Source organism: Phlebotomus papatasi, chromosome 3 (genome assembly GCF_024763615.1).
Source record: "Phlebotomus papatasi isolate M1 chromosome 3, Ppap_2.1, whole genome shotgun sequence".
Lineage (NCBI taxonomy): Eukaryota > Metazoa > Arthropoda > Insecta > Diptera > Psychodidae > Phlebotomus > Phlebotomus papatasi.
This window is the reverse complement of record NC_077224.1, coordinates 62060171-62076598: the sequence shown is the minus strand read 5'-3', so window position 1 is coordinate 62076598 and position 16428 is coordinate 62060171. Positions and strand designations below refer to the sequence as shown.

At 34.5% G+C, this 16428-nt stretch overlaps 1 protein-coding gene across 1 annotated transcript in view; it reads left to right on the top strand.

Annotated features, from left to right (window-relative positions):
* LOC129807120 (uncharacterized) overlaps nt 1-16428 on the top strand; it is a 443550-nt gene that overhangs the window by 75075 nt on the left and 352047 nt on the right. The gene's annotated exons all lie outside the window — the stretch shown is intronic.

The window sequence follows — 16428 nt, the reverse complement described above, 5'->3', positions numbered from 1 at the left end:
GATCCAAATTTGATCCTTTTGCAAAGGATGGGTCAAATTGATCCAAATTTGATTCGTTTGCAAAGGATGGATCAAATTGATCCAAATTTGATCCGTTTGCAAAGGATGGATCAAATTGATGGGTTCTATTATGATAAATGTGCATTCAAGGTTTGAAATTTGATCCATCCTTTGCAAAAGGACCAAATTTGGATGAATTTGATCCTTTTATTTTTAGCAGTGTGCTTTTTGGCCGACTTACCATGGTATTTAAGGCTGAAATCACAGAAATTCTGATCTTAATACGAAACCTGACTGAGATAGATGTTTCTGTCATCTCAAGATATAATCATCGGTGGTGCTTGGGTGTCGAGAAATGATATAAATGGTCTCGCACAACTGCGTGGTCAGTCTTCATTGGGTACCAGGGCACTGGGGAATAACGGAGAACGAGGAGACAGACCACGTTGCTCGGAGGGCTAAAACCGAATTCATCGGTCCCGGACCTGCCATTGGAATATACCCCACATGAGGAAAACTATTCAAGCGATCTGAGCAAGTACAGGAAACTGTTGTGTATTCAGTCTGTTCATGCCAAGTGCGAATGGAAAAAGAACAGAGCAGGACAGAGTATCCGGTGGGCAGCAACCACTGCCAAGTGAGCAGTTTGCTGACCTTCTCACTGGACACTGTCTAGATAAACACATCAATAGATTGAATATACAATGTAACACGATCTGTAGTGACTGCTCCACTTTCTATAACATAGATAGATAGATAGATAGATTTATTCAAGAATTCGTGCCCTTGTTGGAGTACAACAAATTGGGACTATACGATGTAGCAAGGATTGTTACGTCATCGCTTGTCTCGGGGAGTAAGCCCATTGCCCATTCCAAGAGTGACATGAGTCCTCCTCGCTTCACTGGTGAAGACCGACTGAGGAGACGATTCGATTGTGCTTTCGGAATAATTCGTCGATAGCGATATCGTTACTTGAGCTTAGAGGCCGTTATAGCAACCCTCAGAGTTACCACCCCAGCTGAACAATGATTCGTACCATATTGGGTTAAAAGAGTATTCGTCAGTACGGGCTTTCTCCCTTCAACTCCTCTAGGCTCAACAGTCCTACTATAAACACAAAACGAGCACTGGTGGGTAAAGCGGAACTCGCTTGGGAAGAACTTCCTAAACTAAAGCCGCCCTGTCTAATGGAATTCATCCGGAAGACTGACTGACTAGGTACACACAGCTATTGAATTTAGAGTTTTAATGGAAAAGGGATGCACAAGGGGCCCAAACTGAGACCTAGATGCAGACGGCGAGCTGGCAAGGATGAGAAGATGATGGGACATGGAGAGGTTGCTGTTGAAGTCGAGGCTGGAGTCGAGAATGGAGCTGGAAGGCGCTTGGATTGATGCTTCTCGCCGCCCCGACATCCAATCGAATCTATGTTAGAGTTTTCATCTCAGTTAAGCTTTCATCTCTTGACATGATTTTTCTCAGTGTAGGAAAAGCTTTGGGGAATTTTCTGGGATAGAGTCAGAGTCAGGAGAAATTCAATTTTGTTCACTTTGTTAATTGTCAATGTAAATCCAAAAGCTTTTGCAGGACCTTTATGGGTAGGTTTACTTTAACGGATTAGCATAAATCTGGAATGCGTATCATCGTTGGAACATGTTGTTAAAAGTAACTGGGGATATTATCAACGCGTACAATGAATATGCTAAATTATTGCTGGTGATAATACACTTATCTGATCTACACAACAATATTACAACAAAGGACACGTAAGGTCAATATCAGCAATATGCTATTAAAACATAAGGATGTGCTTGCCAGTGTTAAGGTTCAATGTTCTTTCCATTGCCCTGAGCATAAATGAATGTCAATCTAAAAGCTTTCTATTTACTATTTTTTCTGTGGTTTATCAGAATTTCATGACAGCTCTGTCCACATGCAACTGCCTTAAAGCAATCTTTATATCACTGTGATTCAAAACCATTTAAAAGCGGATTGGACTAAAAGTTTGAAATTGGTTTGTAGCTTAAGAACCGACATACAGTGGTTGCTTATAGCACAACTTGCATTAAAATAGTGAACATTTTCGCATTGTTGAACTAAAAGTGAAACTAAACAAGAACTTGATTAGAATGAATAAATCCGCCCGAAGCATTTGGATTTGGTGTTGAATATATAGTCATGGATTATCGGTGGTGTCTAAAATAACCCTCAAAGCAATTGGTTTCGATGCATACTGAATTTTCCATTTGGCCACATTTCTCTATTCTTTAGACGTTCGCATTGTTTCGACTGGTTGTTTTTGGAAAATGGGCAGATGTTGTGTTGAAAATTGAAGAATTTTTAGCACTATAGAGAGGAATAGAAAATATGCAAATTTGCATGAAATTTAATTTATATGCCGTAGAAGTGACATTTCTTTTAAATTGAAAAATCTTTATTAAAAACATGTTCATATTTGATTTTCTTTTTGCATGAGTTTACTTTAAATTCACAAACAAACTTCAATTTATACGATGAAGAATAATATTTAGTGTGTAGGGTAAAGTGATATAATTTGTAATTAGTGTTTCAAGTTGGACAATTCGCTGGTACAAGTTGGACATGGCTTTTTTCTTGATAAATACAGTATAAAATTTGTTTTTAAGCACAAGGAACCAAATTATAAAACTAAAGCTTTAAGAATATACAAATAAAAATGAAGTACTAAATTTATCAAGACAAAAAGCGCTGTCCAAATTGTTCCATTGTCCAACTTGTACCACTTTACCCTATAGGTTTTCTAAGGGCAACTTACTTTGAGCGGTACATTTAAATATTTTAAAGTCATACCTTGATCAAAAAAGAATTATTTTTCGAATATTAGGAAAAATATCATTGAAGAAATTATCAGTAAATAAGCTGCTCAGTGCAAGTTAGAGCCTTTTTGTATTGAAGGTCTTAATTAATCCTCGAATTTATCGCTCACTTTTGAATTACATTTCAAGCAAAATGACGTCCATTGAGTAGTGCCTTTCTGTTGACTTTATATCCGTCCGACAAGTCGTTAAATCCTTTATGGACGAGTGGGACAGCGGTGTCCCAAAAAACTAAAACAATTTTTTTGACTATAGAAAGTTATTTTGTCCTCTAAATTGTCCGAAAAATTAGTTTTTATTTTTGGAACATCGGTGTCCTGTTCGTCTTTAAGGGTTAGGCTAATAGAGGTAGAGAACTAGGGGCGAAACGGTTAAAAAAGCGACTTGGGGTCTTGTGAACCAAAGATTCGCTTTGTAATTCTAAACAAGACTCTCATTTACCTGACAACGTATTTTTTGTTTAAAATTGTATTTCTGATATTTCACAAAAAAAAAGCTGTGAAAAAAATCATTTGGAGATGATTATGAATTAGACAGGGGAACATCAAGCCTAATAAAAAGTGAAGCTATTTTTCACTTTTCCTTTTAAAAATTTTGCAGCTATTGCACCGGGACTTAAACAAGTTTACTCTTTTAGTTCTTGTATAATTTTGACGAACATTATGAAATATTTATTTTTAGTTAGTCTTTAATGCACGATTTCGCAATATATCAGACAGATAATACAATTCTCTTTAGGAAAAAACTTGCCAATACTCTTCAGTGCCTCTATGCAAAACCGTATGGAGAAATAAAATATCGAGAGGCCCCTGGAATTAAGCTATTTTACCTTGCCCTTGAAACATTCATAATAATCGGTCTTCAAGGTCAAAGTTTAACCCTTTAAACAAAATTTCTCCTACGGTCATCTAAAGTGGAGGCGGTCAAAATCCCGAAAGCCAAAACCCCGAAATCCAAAATCCTGAAAAGGATGAATTTATTTGGAAGATAATGTGTAGAATAATTTCCCAAGACACAGAAAATTTCCCTTTGCCTCCAGCAACTGCGTGTGCAATCGTGGGAGTAGCTATCACACTTTTAAGAATTCGGGATTTTGGCTTTCGGGACTTTGGCCCATTCGAGATTTTGGCTTTCAGGATTTTGACCGGGACCCCATCTAAAGTTATGTTTTGCTCAAAAAGTCAGAAAACTTATTTTTTTCTGACCCCCAATTCTTGATCATCTTGTCCTTAAAGGATGAAACAGTCTTATAGCCCCTACATACTTGGGAAATTAATGCCCATATTGAAATGTTTATCCTACACAAGTGTAGGGAATTTGTCTCAATATGGACATAAATTTCCCTAGTGTATAGATACCATTTGAGAAGGTATTTTACAACTTTTGGGATATAGCGTCCACGTCAAAAACTTAAGCATTTTTCAAAGTTAGAACGCTTTGCCACCCTTGTGCTTTCCCAACCCTAAAAGATTATGAAAGGGCACTCAATTGGTCAAGTGGTAGAGCACTAGCACTATGATGCAAGTGTCTCGGGTTCGAATCCCCTTTAGGTCACCAGGAATTTTTCTGGCGTTAAAGGGGTTCGGATTGCATCCAGTGAGCTTCACTGCACTTGATTCCATGGACATGGGACTGACAATCTCATCCCGTATAAGACAAAATTATAATGCATTTCTAGAAATTCCCTTGAGAGAAGGCCTTGTCCTTCATGGAATGTTGTGCCAGCATTATTATTATTATTATTATAAAAGATTATGAATAAAACGGACTGACGGACGGACGGACGGGAACGGTTTTTACCCATCCATCTATTCGTGATCTTGATCAGGAAGTGGCCAAATGGGCCAAATACATTTTGACAAAGTTTGGGGCCGATCGGAGGACATGAGATTTTGTTAGGATTATAATTGGTCGGATTGTTAAGAATCTAACCTTATCAAGAGCATCTATCTGGTGAAAAGTAGATCAAAATGGACAAAATATTTTTTATCGCTTTCCATAATGCTGTTACGACAGTAGCTGATAGAAATGACAATACATTGATTTTTATTTTTAATTTTCTTTTGTAATTATTAGCCAATTGATTCTCTTGTGGTAAATTGAGTCTTAAGAGTTGGTTTCAAAGTTTGTTACGAGATTTGGATCTCTACAAGATTGGAAAGAAATCCTTCTGAAATTTCAAAAAAGGTAAATCGCAAGTGAATTAGAAGACTTTAATACCAACTTATACCATTTGCTTCTTTGTAAAAGTGAAATGCAATTTTACAAAGCTCTCTCAACACGTCACACTGAGGATTTTCACCAATTTTTACTTGGTGCTACTATATATTTCCACCTTTGCCAGTATAACTTTCTTAGTCCTTTCCCAACTCCCTTAGAAACTCAAATAGGTCTGTCTCCTTTCACATTTCCATCAATTCGTATGGCGAAAACGTGACAAATGATTATTGGAAAAGTTTTTTTTTCTCTAGTTGTTTATATGTTTTCTGGGAGTTAGATGGGAAATGAATTTATGGAAATAAAAAGGAAGAATAAGAAAAGCCTTTCCTTCGTCAGAACTTTCAACTTTTTTTTTCCCAGGACTGCGCCCAATGAACCTGGACCTGAGAGTAAACTATAGCACTGAAGAGTGAATTTATTTTATTCACTTACAATTCCGGTCAGAGTGCTTCACGAAGTGATGAACGAAAATGCTACCCAGAAGCTAAATCTAATCACAAATCGCCTTTCTGATATGGAACTGGAGAGCAGGAGATTCTTTGTACTATTATCATGGTTCTTGTACGCCATAGTGGAGCAAATGTGGGTCACATTCCTTCGATTTGTTGACATTTCGGGCACAGCATTGGGGTGACTGAATAAATAATAATGTGACTAGGTCTGCAAGTTCGGGATTAATAACGTGTCATCATTTTCATGTCTCTCCACAGACTAATATGTAGGGAGATATCTTCTTCATTGTACCAATCAAATTTCATAACATGAATATTCACTTTCCAAAAATGGAGCCTCTTCCTTCCTCTCCATCATGGGGAAGATCCTGGGTATATTTGGCACAAAAGTGGTGAAAATTTGAGTATGATTTTTCTATCTATCACACTGAAACTTTATTGCATTTGACAGTGATAAAATACCAATGAAATACATTTCAACAGACAATTTCTTTAAGATCGTGAGCCACACACACAAATGGGACGTGCTTCGCAGTTTTAATTTCCGCAGAAGAAATAAATTCTTAGGGCAATGCAACTGATTGTTAACAGAGTGGAAGCATTTGTGGTGAGAAATCCCAACTACGTGCTACTCCTCTTTTCCATTTCCTAATTCGATTTTGATACGCCAATAATGATGCTGAACATTTTTGTGAATGATTTAAGAAGTGTTGAGATATGCAGAAGAATTTATTGAAACTTCTAATGCAATTTTTCAGCACATACTCAATCTTCTACGTTGATAACGTCATTCATCGATATCTAAAGCATAATATAATACTCTGAAAGGCAACTAAGTGGAAAATTGCACAAGGTTTTGTGTTATTCAAAGTTTTAAAAGAGAAAATCTAAGGGGAAAAAATGCTTCTTCCATCATTGAGAGGTTCCAAAATAATATTTTACGATTCACTAAATTATTTAATTATATGATTTACTATTAATTTATTCACGATATAAAAATCAACAATATACTAAACAAAATTATTTAAAAAGTTGTAAAAAAGGAGCATAGGAGAAAACGGGGCAGGTTTATCCACTGACAGAATTAGACAGTAGGACGATACAGTGTGCTTCAGAAAGATATTCAGGAAACCACTATTTATTCGAAGTAAATACCTTTCTTCCTATTCATTGAAATGTTTATCAGCCTGATAGAAACACATTTTTTATCAACTATAGCGCAATGAAGAATTTCATTTCCTGGCTAGTTCTGCCCCGGTTTCCTCATAAAAGTTATAATCCTCTGATTATGTACATCTGATTATGTAATAGTATTATCCTTTCCATCTTTTCTATTATCTAACATAGAGTATTCTACTGCTCGAACTCAAAGAGAGAGAAGTTATATAATCGTATTTTTTTCAACTTTCCAGCGTCCTGTAGGTTAAACGGTAAAAGATATCAAATTCCAGTCTTAGATGACTCCCCCGTAAGTGGACATTATCTAGAACGGTCTTATTTTATTTTCCCCTATCCACCTCCATCTTCTAAAAACCATGTATTTCTTTTTTTTTCTCAAAATTGGACCGAGCTTTTTCAATGATTTTCGGATATGTTTTAGAGGTAGACCAGGCGAACATTTCGTCTAAACATACCTATGACCGGAGAATTTGTCAATTTCAGTTTATTGAAGGTCAAAGATTAACCATTTCAGAGGGCCCATTTTTCAATTGAATTGGTACAATTTATATTTTTTGGAAAGGTATTGAAATTTAGAACCCGGCTGCATCGGTCTTCATCGGTAATGAACCGGTTAAAAAAACTTTTTTTTTGATTTTGAAATGCTTTTGTGATTTATGAATCAATTTGATCTCTAGTAGACCAGTAAGCACCAAAATGTCATGCGAGAAACGCGAGAAACTAATTCATGGAGAGCTCTATCTCTTGAGTTAGAGCATTTCGCAAAGCTAGGGTGCTTTACCATCAATATTTCTTTTAAAAAAGGAGTAAGATTTGAAATTTTTCAAAGGCAAGAAGAAATAGGGTGGAATCACCACTTCTCGCCAGTGCCCCACTTTTCGCCACTTATATTTTTACTGCTGCTACGTATAGAGTCGAAAAATAATAATTATTCTTTATTTATAATTAAAATTATAATTTTAAATAATTATAATTATAATTATTAAATTATAATAATATAATTATAAATTTAATAATTATAATTATTCATAAATAATAATTAATTATTAATGTATTTACGATTTTGAATGTTTTTTAGAGTAATATTTTAAGCAAGTGCATCGTATCCTATATTTAAATGAATCTTTCGGTCTATCAATGAATATTGAAGTCAAAACACGGTAACAACGTAAGAGGAGGAAATAGAGGATATTTCTTAAAGGTCTTTACCGTGTTTTGACTTCAGTATCCAACATTTCTTACTAAATATACTAAGTATCGTCAAATTTTTATCTAGCAAAAAAATACCTATTTGGGTAAATAATTTGTCTATTGAATATTTAATTACACTTGTGGAATACATAAAATTTGTATTTAGTTAATTAATATTTCATTTTTTATTATTTTTATATTAAAATGAGGCATGGCGAAAAGTGGTAATATATTTGAATGATTTTACCATCTGTCGCCATCTCTTTTCAACAGGCGACGCTAACTGCACTTCGTAGATTCCCAGTTGTCAACTCAGCATTGTTTATTTTCTGCTATAGACCTATAATTTGATTTCTCAAATAAAAGTGAAGAAAAATCGTTTAAAATGAGTAATAATAGGGTGATCATGAGGGAAAGTTAATGCTGAATGTATTCTTTTTGTAACATTGCCTAAAATAATCGAGTTTGGACCTTTTCAAGTGGGTGGCGAGAAGTGGTTACAAAACTGGCGAAAAGTGGCGACGAAGTGGTTATTTTTGCATTGTTAATAAAAATCAGTTTTTTAAGTAGTCCGGCATTGAATTCTAGGACTATTGTTTTCATGAATCTGGAGCCAATACATCTAAGTAATTTTGTGTCAAATTTGAATAATCTTGTAATAAAAGTTTAAAAGTTATAATAAAATTAATTCCTCTTTTTTCTAAACATGCCGATAAGTGGTTACTCCACCCTACAAAAAGAAAGATTCTGAAGATATTAATTAAGCCATTGTCTTTTAAAGTACTTTTTGGGTAAGGCTCGAAACGAAAAAAAAAGAAACAATTCAAGCAAAAAATCGAATTCCTTTAGTCTATTTCTTATTTAATTTAGAAACAAGCAATTTGTAAAACGATGTAAATGGAACTTTAATTAAAAGTGTCTCAATTCTCTCTCAGCTTGTCTTTGTCAATTGAATTTTCAAGAAAGAGAAAAAAAAATAAACAACATTTTCTTTTGACATCAATGTTATTTTTTCAACCATGTCAAAAGTGTGAAATTTCTGATCCTTACCCTTTTTGCTTATTATACTTCAACAAACATTTCTCAATTTTTCTCCATGGAAAAATTCTTCTTATGTTTGTACATAAATAAGATGAAGAACTTTAGAATGTCCTCGAGGGCCATCCTCTACGGATTATGTGTTTAGATTCAGAATCGAGATTGGGTGATTTTTTTCAGCTTCTACCCGAACATTTTACTCCTCGCCATTCGATAGTATATAATAAAACATATTCTCAAGATAGAGCGAAAATTCGGGAGAATCGATGGAGTTGAAAGTGCTTCAGGAAATTACAAAGCAAAGAAAATCAGATTTCCACAAACAGTATCCACAGTCATTCAATCCAAAAACACTATTCAGTCAAACCCTTGCAATTTCCTCTTTTATTAGATGATCTTCGCTGCATTAATATTGTGCAGTTATCCTTACAGTTTGGAATGGAGTGAAAATAGATGGTTGGGGAAATAGGCCGTGATATCACAATAGGCTATCTCAACTTTATGGACTCTCATTTATTTTGGAGATTCCCAGAATGCCTGAAACATCCGATAATAATGTTGCACAAAACTAACTCTGCTATCCTTGGATAATTTAATATAATATACTGCTTGTTTTTGTTCACTGGTTCACTCCAAAAAATTATTTATATATGGAACAGTAAGACAAAAAAGGAGCAACTATGGAAATAAATTGAACAGAACGTCATGGTGGATTTATCGTTTTCGATATATGCATGTGGCAGTTTTAATTTTAAAATTTTCTCCGCGATAAATATTGGTTTTGAGCCAGGAGTGTTGGCTTCCCGCAGTCGAAGTTAATCAATCTCGCTTCCTGGAAGCTCTTGCAAGTCGAACCATGCCAGTCATGGTTAATCTTTCACAGCACGACACTCTCTATTATGAGCATGACGAAAGTTTTGCACGCAAGCATCAGATTGCACTTTTCATGCTGGCAAAATATATCTTTCTGTACATAAAATGTGAAAACTTGCATTATTTACTCCCCAAACTATATATTTATAACTAAGAAATTCACTTCTCTTTTGAGGACTCGACGTTTTATTACTTGTCAGCAAGTCTTTTCAGACTTAGACTCCCCACCAAAAATAATCTCCATATGAATACCTATATCTCCTTGCTTTTCACATAACACACTTGGGTACTTTACTGTAATATCAGGCATTAGTTTGTTCTCAAATACTTATATGGAACATAAACAAATACGTATATGGAATACTTTTAATCTCATGAATTCAAACCTCTCTAGTATTGAGCACTGAGAATCTTCAAACGGCTTGATTTTGAAACCCAAAAAGTCTTAAGCTATCATTATCTCAAAAAAAAATCAATAGGGGAAAGTGCCCATGTTTTACACGGCCCCAAGCTATACAATGACCAAATTTTTCATATGTTTTTCAATAAATGTGATTTACCTTTTCTATATTTTAAAAATTAGGAGAAAGTTTTCTAAATATATTGCAGAGTCGTTCTTATTCAGAAACATAGGAAAAATTTAGTTATTGTAAAGCTTGGGACCGTGCAAAGCATGGGCACTTTCCCCTATCTTCTTCTTCGCATCCCTTGTTCCTTAACTGCGAAATTATCCCTTATCTTGATCAGATCAAAAACCTTGGTATTATCTTCAATTCAACCCTCTCATGGTCTGATCATACCACTTTGACGTAAGGTCAACTATTCTCTATATACCCTCAGACGATTCCGGGACATCACGCCCTATGATACTCGCTTGATCCTCGCGCGAGCGCTTCTTCTTCCTTTTCTTCATTACGGTGCAGAGCTTTTCTTTATGGCGGATTGTGACACAATTCGTAGCCCAACAGTCGCATTTAATAATTGTGTCAGGTATATTTGCGGCTTAACCCTTTAACGACGAGAAAGTTTTTGCTGACCGAAAATCAGCAATAAAAATGAAACCGATAAACAGAACTTGTAAAACGTCTTACATCTAAACTTCGAAAAGCATAAACATAGTCTGATTTGGTGTATTTTTTGTCTCTATGAACTATAGGGACAAAAATAGCCCAAAAATTTAAGTAATTTTTCTGATGATACCAATGTCTGATAATTTTCACTCTAATTAAAAATATTATGTTTGAGTATTGTGGTTTCTTATTCCAAAACGATTTGGCTTAAAAAAAATTGGAAGTATAAAAAATAATTAAAATCAATTTTCAATTTCAGAATTTAAAAATTCGTGATTTTTAGCTTAGAAAATTACTGTATAGCAAATAGCTGTAGACTCGCAAGAAATATCCTAGATTCCTTCAACCTTCTACTTTGAAATTACGTACAAAAATAAGAAAAAAATAACTTTTGGTAGTCAGAAAAAATTATTTTATTTATGGGACACCGGTGTTCCAATCGTCCTTAAAGGGTTAAGACCACATTATTCCTCACTGGAATGTATTTGTTGGCTGTGACCTGACTTCTCTTCTGAACATGAGAGCAGTGCTCTTTTTGTTCAATTTGTTGCTTTAAAGACGTCCTGAGTACCTATAGAATCTTCCGGTTAGGGGAGTGAGGGGGTTCGGCAAAGATTTGAGGACTTATATTACCTAAATCTAACAGTTACTGCTTTTACCACACATTTTTTGTTCCACAATGACATTCTGGTTAATAATTGTAACTGTGCGGATGCTATTCGACAACATTTTCAGGCTGAGCCTTTGAGAAATTTACGCTCAACTTTTTCCTCTTTTTTGCTTCTTTTTTTCTTTATTCATTTTTTTTTCATTTTGATGTATAATTTTTTTATTTAATTTTTTTCGTATTCTTTTTTTCAAAATTTATTAAAAAAAACATATTTAGATATAGTAAGGTGGGGTAACTGGATCGCTTTCCGTAGAGTGCTACTTAAACGCTGGTTTTTGGACTGATGAAATTCTTTTTTACTTCTTCTAAATCCATAGAATTATTCACTGTTTCATTCAGAAATATAATATAAAAAAAAATTATCGGAATATTAAAGAAAATTTATAAAATATTGATAATACTGAAACAAGTTAGCATGCACTAACTGGGTCGCTCTTTCGCTAATTGGATTAAATGGTCTTTTAATTGGATCACTCAATTTAAAAGCATATTAAAACAAGAAAATAATTTTTTATTACATTTTTAAAATTTTTATTGGATTATTTCATGTGAAAGACAATCTTTGGTGTAATATCAGTTTTCTGAACAACAACTGGAGGAACAAGTTGGTCAGTAGCAGACACCATGAAGAGTGTTGTGGCACATTCCTTCGATCCAGGATTTTTAAGAGCTGGTACAATACGTGAATTTTTTCTGGCCAATACATTTCCATCTTCTGGTGTCAAGAAAAAGGCATTTTCATCGAAATTAAGAGCCCGATCTAGTGAAATGGGTGAGCCCTACCAGGGATTAGACATAGAATTCTATCGGGTGCATGCTTGGTCGAAGGAAGAGAAAGGTTATCGTTGATACTAGACCTAGCTGTGGTTCGTTTGGAAATAGCAATAGACACGTATAGGGCGTATAGGGGAAACTGGGGCACCACTAAACACGGGGTACCACCAAACACTGCGATTTTTAAAACGGATATTCGACTTCAGAGAATAAGACCTATAGGAATTTATAGGCACTATAGGGATGCTTGTCCGTCCACTGAAGGAATGGTCGAGATAGTCCAAGTAGTTTAGAAATAAAAATTAGTGTTTGGTGGTATCCTGTGTTTGGTGGTGCCCCAGTTTCCCCTAGGCATGTTACTCTCACTAAAAAATTTGTGCTCTGATTCTAAAATAATTCTAAGGACCAGCTTCATTTAGAAATATTTGAAAAAAAAATCATATATCAACGTAGCCCCACAGCTCAAAGTAGCCCCACCTCCCCCTACTACTCTACTGCATATAAAAATTAAAAATAACAATGTAAATTATTTAAACTTTTATTTTATTTAATTGCATTAAAAATTTATATTCTTGCCTCATTATTTATTAATTCCTAAAAATTAATTCAAAAAATGAGGTCATCCTGTGAGTTAATATGTAAATGTATGTTTTATAACAAAATAAAAGCATTTTTCTAGTTTCTCATCATTTAATACAGTTGAAAGCTCGTTTAGCATGTCACTCTTTCTAAAGTTCTTCCTGCATATAGTACTTTTCAATAAGAAAAGTCTCATCTCAATTTTAGCTTCATCATTCTTATGCAATTTGATGGTAATTTTGCTGAAGTATGTGCTTCTATCCATAAAGTATGGGAAAATTTGTGAGATTTTAACAACGTTCAGATAGCTTTAAGCATTTTTCAGTTGCCTTTTGGCACTTTAAATTCTGTATTTCACTTTACCACTATCATAAACTCTAGCTTAGGGAAAAGTACAATTGTCAATAAAATGCAGTTGTATCTAGTTCCAGATATTGACTTAAGTTTCGTTTTGCATTCATAAGCAATCTGCTGCTGCTTTTCTCTCATACTCCAAAGTGAATCAAAGAGGACTTCCGCATTGAATTTCCAAACCATCTCATAATTTTCGATAGTGCCTTGTTTACGATGGCATTGTGGAATTGAAATGGAAATTTACACTTCTGGCATCCCCATAGATAGCCAAGTATCTCTGTTGCTCTCTGACTTCTGCAGGAGTCTTTGTGCTACTCACATAAAAAAAAGTATTCGCCTGTATGGCAAGAGTTACGATTATGGTATTCACAATTCGAGCTACGAAGCTAATTAAAGCGAGAGGAGGAGCTGACTTATCGTAAAGGTGCTGAAGCAATCTTCATTCAATTTCAGAGCAATTTCCCAGCAACAAAATGTGATAAGGTTTGAATGAAAGGCTTGAGACTTTACAGAGTGTTTACATAAATTAAAAATAGTTTAGTAATTGATAAAGAAATACTGGAAAATATGAAAATTTTCATAAGGCTTAAGTTCCTCTTCTCTTCTTCCTTTTGTAAACAAAAATGAATCGGGAGGATGGAGTATGAATTCAATCATGAATTTCTAATTGGAGTTTACGATTAGTTTTACGAATAGACGATAAATTGAACTACATTTTATTACATATATCCGGTTGATTTAAGGGTTTAAGGGTAATAAAAAAGTAATAATTTATTCAATGATAAATAGTTTAAAAAATTAAGTTAAATATTTAGTGCATAAATTAAAGATTCTGTATTCTGGTTTTAAGGATCAGTGGGTCACCGGTGATTAAAAAATCGTTAATCGTTACTTCTCAAATGGTTAAAAACTCGATGTGATAAATCCACAGAGGTGAGATAATCACCCATCATTCGGTCTATTAATTCTGTATTTGGTAAACGTCAAGATAGTGCGGTGGTGCCAAAGGGTTGTTCCTTTACCTTACAAATGACAAACCTAAAATTGAATGCCTACCGATATGTTTTAAATAGCATAGAGAGGCAAAGAAAGAACTTCTGTCATTTATATTCCTATAATTAACTTTGATTAAGTAACCGCCAAGTCTTACCCAATTAGTCAGGTCGCAGTTTAACACCTTATTGGTCTAATTGTGTAAAACCCATGGGTCAGATCATTATGAGTCAGCTCCATAACGACCAACATCCGTAATTTGGTGTCGTAAAAAATGGTTCGGTCATAAAAATGCAATTCATTCGAGTGGTGAAGGGGTATTAATTAAAAGAGTTCTTGGGGCGAAGTACCGAAGACCATGGCCTAAGATGTTGGAGCACGTGTCATTCAACCAGAACAATAAACTTGGCCATAGGGCTGAAGTTTTTCCACAGGGAGGCACAAACAAAAACATTGGCTTTTGGGTGGAAAATAACAATGCAAAAGTAAATGGGGAAAAGTAACTTTGAACGACAAAACTTTTCCTTCATCTAGAGCTGATATCACGTCATTTGGAGCCTTACAAGCATAATTTTTTAATGATAACTCCTTCAAGTGGCTGTTGCTGCAGGAGAAACCAATTATGTCTGGGCATGGGATGTCTCTAAATTCCCAATCATTCTCATGCCGTTTTGTGGAATGTTGTAGATAAATTAATTAAAAGTGATGTGGCAACAAGTCATTTCATCACACTTTCTGCCTCTACTATTTCTGGCATCAGCAGAAAAGTTCCATGGAGTTGTGGAATTGAATGATCTCATCCTCCTTCACTCGTGACTTATTGGATATTGTTGGATAGGGCGTTTTGTGAAGGCTTGTGATTTAATGGATTTTTAAAAAGAGTACCGAGGAATTTTAATATTTTAGGCATTCTTCCAGCCAGACGCCTCAACCAGTGACTTATCGTTTTCTCTCCTTACAAAATTTTAAATTCAGAATACATTAATGATTATCATTATAAAGAGGATGATAAGGGTGAAGCAAAAAAGGAATGGAAAGAAATCAAAAGATCCTTACAACTTCAAATGTGAATATACTGTTAATGGTTTTTGCTTCGAGATAGGATATATACAAAAAGCTGCTCCCAATGACATGAAAAGAAGCAAAATTAAAGTTTTGGTCCAAGTGGTTTCGGATAATTAAACATCATACAAGAACATCACTTTTCCTTCTCGAATTTATATATGCAATAGACGGCATTCAAGTCTTACAAGTTCTGCATGAATAACGCAACCACATACACCCAATTTATTATCTTTTCTCGTTCACCATGTACAACCAAAAGATTTAAGTTTCGCAGTTTCTCAACAAACTCATTTTCACACAGAATCCACTTTAAAGAGAAACCCTCAACTTTCACTCTAAAGAAAATACTGGCGAATGAAATTGAGCTCTTCAAGCAAAACTTGCAACTTGCAATTTCGATTCTAACTCTCGACTGTCGACATTCTACAATTATGTCGAGCTTACATTTTGGCAATTGATTTAGCATAATAGCACAATTAATTCACGCTTGAATGACATTAATTTTCCAAACTTTCTCCCTAATAAATTTATGACCAATATTATACAGTTTACTATGCAATTAAAATCACTTGGTTAAAAACCGCACAATTTGCCAAAGATTAAGTGGATTAAAAGACATTTGATATGAAACCTTTGAAAGTTGAATTGCCTTATTCAGAACATGATCCAAATGGGAACATTTCGAATTAAAACTTACAAATATGAATGGAATTTGAATATATCTCTAGCACAAAAAATCACATAATAAAGATTCTGGAATTAAATAAATAAAATTTTAATAGTAGGAGAGACCGGGGCAGAATTAACCACGCATGGTATTAGACAGTGAGATGTTATAGGTTGTCCTAGAAGGAATATTAAAAAAAAAACCATTACAGTAGAGTCTCTCAAATCTGAATCTCTCAAATTTGAACGCCGTTTGGATTCAAAATGTCAATTGTGAGGTTATGTTAGAAAGTTCGTATTTTAGGTGAATGAAAACCATATATATGTGCTTAGTCTTGAATGTTTATATACATTATTATCGTACAAAATGAAAAGGAAGTATGTTATCACTAAAGCTTGCGAGAAACTACGAGAATATGATTCAAAGTACAATTTAATCTCACACA